Source organism: Galeopterus variegatus, unplaced genomic scaffold, assembly GCF_000696425.1.
Source record: "Galeopterus variegatus unplaced genomic scaffold, G_variegatus-3.0.2 Scaffold10247, whole genome shotgun sequence".
Taxonomy (NCBI): Eukaryota; Metazoa; Chordata; class Mammalia; order Dermoptera; family Cynocephalidae; genus Galeopterus; species Galeopterus variegatus.
In genome coordinates, this window is record NW_007736358.1 from 37,182 (window position 1) to 50,142 (window position 12,961).

General features: G+C 34.5%; 1 pseudogene; it reads right to left on the reverse strand.

The window, feature by feature from the left end:
• Nucleotides 1-5,546: 5,546 nt before the first annotated feature.
• Nucleotides 5,547-6,470, reverse strand: LOC103609885 (annotated as a pseudogene).
• Nucleotides 6,471-12,961: the final 6,491 nt, after the last annotated feature.

Sequence of the window (12,961 nt, forward strand, 5' to 3'; positions counted from 1 at the left end):
TTGCAGATAATTTAACTTATTGCTACCCCTTGGGAGCATTTGTTTGTTGACTTTTCTGTTTTGTGTGTTTGGAGGAATAAATCTTTTTCTCTTTATTATTTTTATGGTCATTTTGCTGTTAATAATTGACAGCATTAGGATAGCTTTCATCAAAAAGTCAAAAGATAACAAGTGTTGGCCATGATGTGGAGAAAAGGGAATCATTATATACCCGGTGTAAATTGGTATAGACATCATGGAAAACAGTATGAAGGTCATTCAAAAAAAATAACAGTAGAACTACCGTGTGATTCATCAATCCCACTTCTGGGTATACATTCAAAAATAAATAAGTAAAATCACTATTTTAAAGATATTCATACACCCCTATGTTTATTGCAGCATTATTCATAATACCCAGAATATTGAAAGAACCTAGATGTCTATCGATGGATGACTGGATAAAGAAAATGTTATATATGTATCATATCTTTTGCACACACACAGGTGAATACTATTCAGCTATAAAAAAGAAGGAAACCCTGCCATTTGTGACAACATAAATGAACCTGTAGAACACTGTACGAAGTGGAATAAGCAAGACACAGAAATGCAAATACTTATAATCCCACCTATAAGTGAAATCTAAAATAGTCAAATCTCAGAAAAATAGGTAGAATGGTGTTCACCAGAAACAAAGGGGAAGGGAAATAGGTGAGGTGCTGTTCCAAATTGTACGAAGTTTTACTTATGCGAGATAAATTTGTACTGAAGATCTAGTATAGAGCATAGTTCTTAGAGTCACCAATATTGAACTACAAACTTTAAATTTTCTATGAAAGTAGATCTTATATTAAGTATTCTTATACAGGAAAAAAATAATAATTATAATAAAGTGATGGGGAGGAAACTTTGGAAGGTGATGAATATGTCTGACCTTGAAGGTAGTGATGATTTCATGGGTGTATACTTATCACCAAACACATCTAATTATATATTTTAAGTATACACAGCTTTGTATATGGAAACAACATATGAGTAAAGTAGATTTTTATAAAACAATTAATTTAAGCAAGCAAGCAAACAAGCAAATAAATGTATCTTTGCCATTTACTCCCACTTAGAGAAACAAAGAAAATTAGAAAAGAGTACTGGTGGCCAGCATCAAATCTCAACTCCTGAGCAAAGTGCAATGGCATGTTGTGGTCCCAGTAAGAAGTTCAATCATGGGGAGGAAATTGCTGGAGAAGTTTGAGGTGTAAGAAAGAAAAGCAGCACCACTCTTGAAGCCCATTTACCAGCAGCACATCAGCAGTGGCAATGAATTCAAAGAAAATTCTTAATTTGGCCAATATTTTCTTATAACTGACTTGATAAACAGAAAGTATGTGTCAATTAGGATGCATACAGCTGCTAATAATAAATGAAATGTTAATTAATTGTCTTTTTTTTTCACCTCTGCTTGCTTGCTTTATTTCTATCATTGTTTTTCTGCACCTTCAAATCTCCCTTCTCCACCTCAGATAATATATTTATTCCAACTTTTTCTTGCAGACATCCCTGAGGAGACTTTCATTTTCTTTCTATTTGATCTGGTTACATCCTAGACATTCTACCTGACTTTATCCTGAGTGGACTCTCTAGTTCATTAATCTCATGTCATCTACCTTCTTGATTTCCTCCCTTGTTTTGTTGGAGCACATCCTGAAATAACTTCATAAAATTAAAAAGATGCATGATGCATGACAAGTTATGGTGAAAACAGGCTAAACATCACAAATCCCACATCGTTGCTTATTTTATTTTCTCTTTTTCAAGTACCTCATTAAAATTCTATGTGACAAGTGGAATTAACAAAAAGAAAAAAAATAAAATATTCAAGCCATGTGAAGAAGATATTTCTGTCTCAGAGATAGCAAAATGTTAAAGAAAATTTATGCCCAGCTGTAGGTATTCTATTTAATATTAATTGGCAAACACTTCCATATCAAAATGACCTTTATAAAGACTCATCAGTAGTAATTCAGCCAAACATGATTGGTAATAACTCTTCCTGCTGAAAAAAATTAATAAAATACAAATGTACTTCAAAATATTCATAAAGATTTATAATATCTTTTAATTCTATTTTTCCACATTTTTTTGAAGTACCCTTTTACTAACAACTTTCAAAAAAGTGTCTAGCAGTTTCCACAGGAAATATTTTTGCTCTATCCCCTTCAAAATTCATAGCCTAAAAATAGAGACACATGACACCTCTTTGTACCCACAGCAGGCCATGATAAATGTTATTATATTGCCCAAATCAAATGTAATACAATTATGCTAATTATGCATATCTGAGAAAATATGCACCAAATACTATTCTTAGTTCTATCTGGATGTTGGTGAGTCAAATTTATTCTTCTGTAACAACCTTGTAAGAAAGATGGACAATAAAAAATACCAAAAGTAAAAGGATATGTAGCCCAAACTTGAAGTATGCTAAAAATAAGTGTTTTAGTCTACCTCAGAAGGGCGACATATTTGCACTGGGACAGTTGAAGAGAGCGGCATGAGTGCTTTGAAGATCTGGTTTTATGCTTGCAGGCAAATGGGTAAAACAAAGTTAATGCTGACATTAAACCAGCAATAAGAATTTCAAGAGAGGGAGCAATCGGACATAGAACTTGAATGAAGTAGAGAGTGTGAGCTGGAGAATAAGTAGGAAATTGGAGGGGGCGTTAATTGCACATAGATTATTTAGAAAGAGAAATAACCCCGTTCTTCCTCCCCTTAAATATTTCTTTCTGTGCCCTATAGTAAATTGATAGGTTAATACCACACTTTAAGAACTAAGACACATTAGAAAACTAGATTAACACCTTGGGATTAATAACTGGAAAGATTATACTATCATCCGTCATTAACACTTCAAAAAGGAAAGAGAGAGGGAAAGAAAAGGGAAATATCAGATGGTTGTAAGCCTGAGGCATGACTTCTGGGATCTCTATTCTGATCCACTGGCTGAAGTGCCTATTTTTATACCAGTACCATGCTGTTTTGGTTACTATAGCTTTGTAGTATAATTTGAGGTCAGGTAGTGTTATGGCTCTGGCTTTTTTTTTTTTTTTTTTTTCTCTTTGAGGTCTTTTGTTGTTCCATGTGAATGTTCAGATTGTTTTTTTCCATTTCTATGAAGAATGTCATTGGTATTTTGATGGAAATTGCAATGAGTCTGTAGAACACTTTGGGTAGTATAGACATTTCTGTCACATTAGTTCTTCGAATCCAAGAGCATGGAATATCTCTCCATCTTCTTGTGTCTTTTTCAATTTCTTTCATTGGTGGTTTTTAGTTCTATTTTGTGGATCATACAGCAGTTCTTTTGGAGAATAATCCAACCATTGGGATTATACAATGTTCTTCTTGTTTTGACTCAGATTATTTACTTTCTGCAAGAAAAAAAGTGTCTTTCTCAGTGCATTATGAGTAGGTGCATTATGTTAATTTGTGTAATTGTTGGTTAAACTAACTTGGATCACTTGAGAAAGATTGTGACTCCCAGATATCACCATTATATAATTATTATGTTCCCTAATTAATTTCTGAAGTATCCATTATGCTTATTATATAAATATCATGTTCTTCATTATGGAACTGGTCAGTAGTTTTAGCATTCATTGATTATCTTATCTGAGTTAATTACTAATAATGATCATTGTAAGTGTGCTGTCCTAACCACATCATTGCTTTTACATTGGTTAACTTGAAATTTTAATATGAAGAAATGCTTCATCTATCTGTCTACCTATCTATCCATCCATCCATCCATCTATCTATTTATCTATCCATCTATCCATCCATCTATCCATCTGTCTATCTATCTGTCTTTCTGTCTATCTAATCATTCAGCCATCAGTTTCGACTGCTGAAATTTTTTATTCAATGTTTTTGTGTTATTATTATCATTATTTTAGAAGCTTAACTTTTCTTTATTTGGATCCTCCAAGCTTGCTTCTCTGTCCTTTTAACATCTTCCTACCATTTTTGAGGATTTTTTGTTTACTTTGACAGGCCCAGATGTTTCAGGCTCACCTTGCATATTCCGCACTTTCACCACAAAAGAGCTATGTCTACAAATGTACTGATTACTTTTAATTAAGGGTCATATTTATAAAGCAATATCTCTTTGGACTTTTAATAATGTATATTTCTATTATAGATACTTATATGACTTTTTCATAAGGCTATCATGAATTTCTAATATCTTCATTTAAACAATGCTTTAGCTGATAAGTATACAAACCAGCCTTTAAAGATTTTACCATTATTATTGTTAACCAATTTTGCTGAATCATGTTTCACAAATGCAAAGAACTTTTTGTCATTACAAAACTTAGATGATGTTGGTCATATCAAGGCTGTCTCATACCTCTTGGCATCATCCCAAACCATCTTAAATTGATTCAAACATTAAAATTATTGGTAGAAATACTTTATCCTCGACTCTCTAGATATGTCCCAATCCTGCCACGTTGGTAATTATCATAAACCATGAAAACAGTTGTGCCCCAGTATCCACAGTTTCCCTTTCCGTGTTCTGTTATACACTGTCAATCACAGTCCACATATATTACAGAGCAATAAATATTTTCAGAAAGAAAGAGAGACAGACAAAGACCACATTCACATAACTTTAATTGCAGTATATTGTAATATTTGTTCTATTTTATTATTAGTTATTGTTGTTAAACTCTTACTGTGCATACTTCATAGAAATAAATTTCATCATAAGTATGTATGTATAGAAGAAAACATGGTACATGTGGAGTTGAGCACTATCCACAGCTACAGACATCCACTGTGGGTCTTCCAAGTATCCCCCAAGGCAAACAAGAGAGGATTTCTGTAAATGTAAAATTAGAGAAATGCTTAAACTCTTGCTTCCGGGAACATTAAACATTTTCAAATGGATTTCATTCACTTGATTACACTATACAGCTTGAAATATATTTGTAATTGTTTATATTCTGGATAGATTAAAGCTTTTGACATCTTTTTCTCCTTTGTTCCTGAATTACTTCAAAAGGCAATTTAGAGTTTCTCAGTCAATTATTTCATTGTCCTTACAATCAGTGAGTTAGAAACACATCACTCTGCATTACTGTCAATTAAAGTTTGAGTTTTCACAGGAAGTTTTCTCTCTTAATACTCATTTTAACCTAGTATTTTCAGTTGCCACATAGGTCCAAGTTGATCAGCCAGAGTAATGTGTTGATATCACTTTCTGACATTTAAAATAACCATTTTATCTGCATATATTCACATTTCTGATTCTTTAAAAAGATGTCATTTTTACAAAAACATTAATTATTCTAATTGAGCCATCTCATATACTAACATGGCTACTCAATCTAAGACAATACTCATATCCACGAAATATGTACTCATTTTCATGGCCAGAATATAAATAATCTTCATTCATAAGTAAATCCTCTTCTTCGGGAATTTTTATTATTTTTATTGAATAGGCAAACCAAATGTTGCAAGAGAAAAAACCCATTCACCCCAAATTTTCCATTCATTCACATGGTCCTCTTTTGCTGCTGTGCTCTGTAGAAGGCACCATTCACCTGGTCATTCCTCAGACTGTAGATGAGTGGGTTCAGCAATTGAAGATGCTGTAAAATAGGGTGAGGACTTTCTGCTTCTCCTGTTGTTGACTGTTGTCTGGACCAAGTAAACCATCATGGCTATGCCAAAGTAGAGCCTAACCACCCAGAGTTGGGAGGAACACATGGAAAATGCTTTCTTGCAGCCCTCCTTCGACTGGATCTTCAGGATGGTCCAGAGAATGCACAGGTAGGAGAGTGTTATCAAGGAAAGTTTCCAACTAAGACAAATATATCACTAGAAAGAGAAAAAATTCACTACTCCTGGTGTCAGTAGAAGCCAGTTTGAGGACAGATAGTGTTTCACAGAAGAAGTGGTTCACTTCCTGAGGTCCACAGAAGGGCAGCCTGAAATGGAGAATTAGATTTATTAGGGCCAAGAAAATTCCACATGCCCAGGAAGTGACAGCCACGACCACACACACTCTCCAGTTCATGACGACAGTGTATTGAAGAGAATGGCAGATCACCATGAATCTGTCATAGGACATCGCCACCAAAATAAAGCACTCTGTAGATGCATTAGTCAAAACCAAATTCATCTCAATAATGCATGACATAAAGGTCATAGTTTTTTGTGTGTGTCACTACGTTTTCCAACATGTTGGGTAAATTGACAATTTAGGAAATGTCAATTATGGCCAGGTGTGAAAGGAAGAAGTACATAGGGGTGTGCAGTCTGGAGTCCAGGTAGATGAGTCCAAAGATCATGCCATTTGCCATTAGGCTGAAGACGTACAACAGGGAGAAGACCCAGAAGAGGAGCACCTCCATCTCTTCACTGAGCTGGAATCCAAAGAGGATGAGCTCTGTGATCCATGATTGGTTACCTCTCATTCCTTAATGACTATGTGGAAATGTCCAAAATAAGATAAAAGGGTCAGAGTTGGAGAATTAAAATTATATTTGGGGCTATTTATCTCCAAGTGAATTGAAAGGAAACTTTAATATATGTTTCTGCTTGACCCTTTTTTTTTTTCATGTTTCTCTGCCAGTTTGTTTTTAACTTTTTATTGTGAAGTAATTCAAAATTTTCTGATAAGTATCAAGAATTATAAACAGTGCTTCTAAATACACCTCATCCAGATTCACCAATATTAATGTTTTTATTTTGCTAATTTTTCTATTTCCTCCTTATTAATATGCATTATTTAATTTTTTTCTGTGTTATGTAAGGCTAAAGTTCTATTCATGATACCGCTTTGCACTTACCTTTTAAATTTTATCCAACAATACAGTTATTCACCAATTTAACCAGAGTACAATTACCAAAATCAGGAAATGTAATGTTGACATGATACTCTTCCGTAAATATAGCATTTTCTGTCTCTCGTGTCCAAGATGCAAGCCAAGGTCACAGTTTATTTAATCTATTCTAATCTCAGATCATTACGCAGCATTTTTCTGGTTGCCTGGGGGTTGATGTTTTTGAAGAGTATAGACCAGTTGTTTTGTTGATTGCTACTGATTATTGTTTTTATATTGATCTTCTATAGCTTTTACAGGTTTTACTTTTTGGCAGGAAATAATCTTGTGTACTTTTTAATGCCTTCCATTATTATTCCAGTAATTTTAACATTGTTAATGCTCATGTGGATTACTTAGCTAAGATGCTGTCTCCCAGAGAGCTTTATTATTCTGATTGCTAATATTTTGTTGAGGATTTTAGCATCTAGGTTCATCTAGGATATTAGCCTATAATTTTCATTTTTTCTTGTGTCTTTTTCTGGTTTTGGTATCAGAATAATGTTGGCCTCACAGAATGAGTTTGGGAGAGTAGCTTCTGTTTGAATTGTTTGGAATAGTTTGCGGAGAATTGGTGTCACTCCTCAGGCTTATAGCCATCTAATATTGGACCAAGTCAACAAACATCTACATTGGGGAAATGATTGCCTCTTCAACAAGTGGTGCTGGGAAAAGTGGATATTCATATGCAGAAGTATGAAACTAGATATACATCTCTCAATATACGCTAAAATCAATTCAAAATGGATTAAAGACTTTAGTATAAAACCTGAAACTGTAAAATAACTAAGGGAAAATACAGATGAAACACTTCAGCAGTTAGGTCAGGGCACAGGCTTTATGACCATGAGCTCGAAAGCACAAGCAGCAAAAGAAAAAATAAACAAATGGAACTATATCAAACAAAAAACTTTCTGCACAGCAAAGGAAACCAGCAACAGAGAGAAAAGACAACCTACAGAGTGGAAGAAAATTTTTGCTAAGTATGCATCTGACAAGGGATTAACATCCAAAATATACATAGAACTCAAGCAATGATACAGTAAAAAAACAAATGACCCAATTAAAAAATGAGCAGAGGAGCTAAACAGACATTTTTCAAAGGAAGGCATACAAATGGCCAACAGATTCATGAAAAAATGCTCAACATCACTAGTCATCAGGGAAATGCAAATTAAAACTACATTGAGATACCACCTCACTCTAGTTAGACTGGCTATAATCAAAAAGACAGTGAATAACAAATGCTGGTAAGAGAACACTCCTGCATTGTTGGTGGGACTGTAAACAATTACAACCACTATGGAAAATAATATGGACGTTTTCCAAACAACTACAGATAGAGCTCCATAAAATCCAGTAAAGTAACTTCTTTTTTTTTTTTTCCTTTTTTTTTTTCGTGCGGCAGGAGCATCGCCGCGCTCCCAACCGGCGCACTGTAGCAGTGCGCCACCGGGCCGGCCCCAGTAATGTAACTTCTGGGTATATACCCAGAGGAATAGAAATCATCATGCTGAAGAGATAGCTGCACTTCCATATTCATCACAGCTCTGTTTACAGTAGCCAAGACATGGAACTAATCTAAATGTCCATTGATGGAGGATTGAATAAGAAAAGTGTGGTATGTATACACCGTGGAATACTACTCTGCCATAAAAAAGAATGAATTCTTCCATTTGCAATAACATGGATGAGCTTGGAGAAACTTACATGGAGTGAAATAAGCAAAGCACAGAGGGATAAACACTGTATGTCCTCACTCATAAGTGGGAGCTGAGAGAGAAAGAAGGAAGGAAAGAAAGACCACAGTGGTGTGCTGCACTTGCAGAGGGAAAGAACATACCTAGGGAAACAAAGTGCAGTGGGGGAAAAGGAGATGGGAAGGGAGGTCAGGGATAATGGGGGGGATAATTGGATGGGGAACATGGCGTACAGTATAACCATTATTTGTGGTAATGCGCATGCTGCCAATATGGATCTGGCTACCACATCTTAGGCACGAGTGATGACAATGTGCTTTGTACCCCATGAATATTCATAACCAATAAAAAAATTTAAAAAGTAAAAGTGAAAAATAATAGTTATTATTATTTTTTTTTTCAAGAGTGCTTTTCTCTTTAAAAATTCCCGAGGACCCAAAGACATTTTGTTTCTGTGGGTATTTGATTATATTTACCATAATACAACTTAAAACTTCATCTTAAATCATTTACATTCAATTCATTTAAAAATAATATTCTCATTATGTGATAATATGTATAACAAATTCATTTTAAATAGCTATCTTTTATAAAACCAAATAAAGTGGAAAGGTAGCCTTATTTTATAATAGTGTAAAATTCTTTGTTGTCTCTCTTACAAATACTTAACTTACATATTTATTCCTGCATCCAAACTGTTACAATTGCAAATGTCACATGGCCTTTGGAAAACTCTCTTGTTCCCTCACAAGAGAACGAGAGCAAAATATAATAAAAATAATATATGATAATAATAATATTATTATAAAAACAAAGTTTGTCCTCCCATACAATTTCAGCTGATTTCAGGTGTCCCAGTTTAAGGAATCATTGACTTAGTTTATTTGAACTTTATTCTCCACACCTGTAAATTGAGGGTAATGATTGGACTAAAATATATAATTCATGGAAAGCATGTGGCACATCTTCTGAAATATCATAAGGGCTCAATAATTTTTGCTTCTAATTACTGTGTTAATTCTTCATTGCACACACCTACAATTCAGACAGAGGTACTCCTTGGATTTGGGGTATCTATTCCTTCTCAGGGTTGCCATAACAGGTTCGCTGGAAACCACCTCTCAACCATCTAAAAATCCCAGCCTCTCATACATCTTTGTAAGGACTAAAGAGATGCATGAACTCATAAAATTGTAATAACATTAAATGTTTGAATACTGTAACTTGTGATATCTCTCAGGTTTTCTACTCTGGAGATATTTGAAAGTCCATGTGGACACAGCGTGATGTCAAGATGAGCACTGCCTTTCCCCTACAATTTTCCTCCAAAGATAGAAGCAAACCTCTCTTCCAGAGAGAACAGTCAGAGAACTTTTTTTGTTCCTCCTTGGGGAGAAGGTAGAAAGATATGGTGACTCATAAACCTTTGGGATTTATGTACTTACCTAATTCTAAGTAAATCCTTTACTCCTGGAGGTTTAATTTAGAGCTTTGTGTTCTCTTCTGATACCATCAGCAAGCACACTGAATGGTCCTGAATCTGGGATTTGTTCCTCTTGAGCACACTAGAATTCCTTGTGGTAGGTAACCCACCTCTGAAGGGTTTTTTCTAGGTCAAGGTAGATTTTATAAAGTATACCCAGTGCTAACACCTTCTTTTGTAGATCGCCATGGCTATGCAGAGAGGAATGATGCTCCTGGGTGGCATATCCTGAGTTTTCTCTAACTCAACGTTTGTGTTCCAGGAGTTGGAATAGACATCTAGATAAACCCCATCCGCAGCTCCAGGGGCTTCTGCCTGCTTGCACTGGGGCAGGGGGTCCTCTGTCCTCTCAGTAACTTTCTTCCCATGACCTCCTAATGTGGATAGTGGTCATCCAAATTAGCCAAACTCTATTTATTGTGAAGCCACTTAGAAGTATGAGAGGCTTCATGTGCAGGCACTGTCTGTAGATATGTCTCTAATGTAGCCAAAAGAATAAAAGAACCATATATATGTGCAGACACACACAAACATATACATACATGTATATATCATAGCACAAACAGAGATATTCACAGTCAGTGGCTTGTGTAACTGGAAAACCAAAAGCTAGTAGCAATTGCGGTAAATTCTTTTCCTTGCTGACATAGTGTAAGAGGTAAGTTTGCAATCTTGTTGTTCTTTTAAAAACTTTCTAGGTTATCCTTCCCCAAGTGGAAAATTATTAGACTTAGAAACTGCTGTATTTGAATGACAAGATAGAATGAGTGCCAGTACTGCTAAGAAGTCAAACTGTTACTGCGCCCATTTGCACATTACAGGAAGATCCTTACATTTTAGCAGAAGTTAACGTCCCAAACTTAATGCACATTTATATAAACCTTCCCAAATGAACTCATATTTATAGAAATAAAAGGATCTAAGACTTCTTCCTTTATTTTGATTTTTCGTAAAACCACTTTCCAGTGAAACAGTTATCCTGAAACTCTCTTCTTATATGCAACATTCAAAGCAGATACAAGATGCTAATTCGTTTATGTATTGCCATTGATTTATACAGATATAGCATATGATTTTTTAAACTTTTTGAAGCATATCTTATAGAAACAGCATGTTTTAATTTACTTGAATCATACATAGCATTTTGTAAATCAATGTGCAAATGATAAGTACTAATTTTGAACTTTGTTTAGTGAAGTAAAAATCATGTCTTGGGTAATACATAAAAACTGAGAAACAGAAGATTGTTGGTATATGTATTTTTTTGAAGTAAAAATGACACTAATCTATGTGGCTAACATTTTCTGAGTTTTTGTTTTATCTGCTACTATACTAGTTGTTATAAAAGACGTGAAGATGTGTAAAACATATATCCCATCCTCACAACTTTTATCACTGGTTACAGGAGGCATTTCCATTCACATGAAAAACATTTGGTATAAATCCTCTTCTCATTTTTTATTTTTTCTTGAGCTTGTTACAGATCGTTCTTTTCGCAGTTACTATTGACCAAGCGTATAAGTAGTTGATAGGTGCCTGAGGAACCTCCTCATATGAATATCTCTTAACTCCACAGAATAGAAAAAGATCCTATTGTAGATTGCCGCTTATCTAGACTTTTAATAAGTCATAGGGAGGGCTAAGCACATTGCCCCCTTCCTTTCTATGGTAACTGGTTGTAGAAGTACAACAGAATCCTTCAAATAAGGAACCCAAAGTCTCTGGGGCTTTTTTAACTGCCCCTTCAGACTGTACTATGAGGTAGTGGATAAGCTCAGTGTATAGCAACACTAGTGTTTTAAAATGGCCCAGATGCAGTTTCCAGCTCCATACAGACCTGACTCAGAATTTGCATTGACCTAAGCTTGATATTCTGTGAAGTAATATACAATAATATTCAAAATATTGATATTACTAAATCTATCTTACTTTCATGAACATAAAACATAAAATCGATAATATGTATTAGTTAAAATTACGTTCATCATCAAAACAGATATAACACATATTTACCTGAGTATATGCTAGCTCTTGGAAAATATACTTTGGCAATAAGTGATAAAAATTAGATCACAGCTATGCAACATTATGTATTTAAGGGCTGTGGTGTTTATTATGCTGAAATATTTGTTTAAAATCTAATGACTGTATAGCTAAATAAATCTGTGAACAAAGGGTGATGTAGGTCTAAAATATCAAGCCATTCCAGATATCACTTGTCTAAAAAGCAAGAGTACTTCTTGGGCCAAAAAGTGGAATTGTTACAAATCAGTAGATACAAAGTGGAAAAATTGTACCATTTGGTCTTATTTATGTAGGTGAAAGAATGTCTAGAAAGAAAATCCTGAATAGTGGGTGTTGAAATAGCTACTTCCACAGAAAACATCTGTATCCTGTGTGGTAAGAAACACAGACAAATGCCTGTCCCATAAAGTTGTAATCAGTGGACTTTATTCCAGGACTGGTTGAAGTGTGACAAAATGGGACCAATGCACCTCTCAGAATCAGCATGACAAAATCTGAAAAGTTAAATGTAGGAGAACTTCGTTGGAAAGGTAACCTTCGTATTACAATGTCCTGACTGGTAAATTAAAGACTCTTTCCCATTGGGTAGTTTCTTCTAGAAATGGCACATCCTGATTTTTGCATGGTTTTTTTTTTTTGATGGATGGAGACAGATGATGATGATCATGATTTACAGAAAGAGAGAGAGAGAGTTTCCATATATAAGGATATACTATACTAATTTAATAAAAGATACACAAAAATTTACATATAAAATTTAATATAATCAATGTGACGTTATATTTCACACAACCTAATTATGGGTGATATATTACATAAATTAAAATATAGGTATGCAATAAAATGATATGCAACTGTCTATAGTGTGTGGCAGA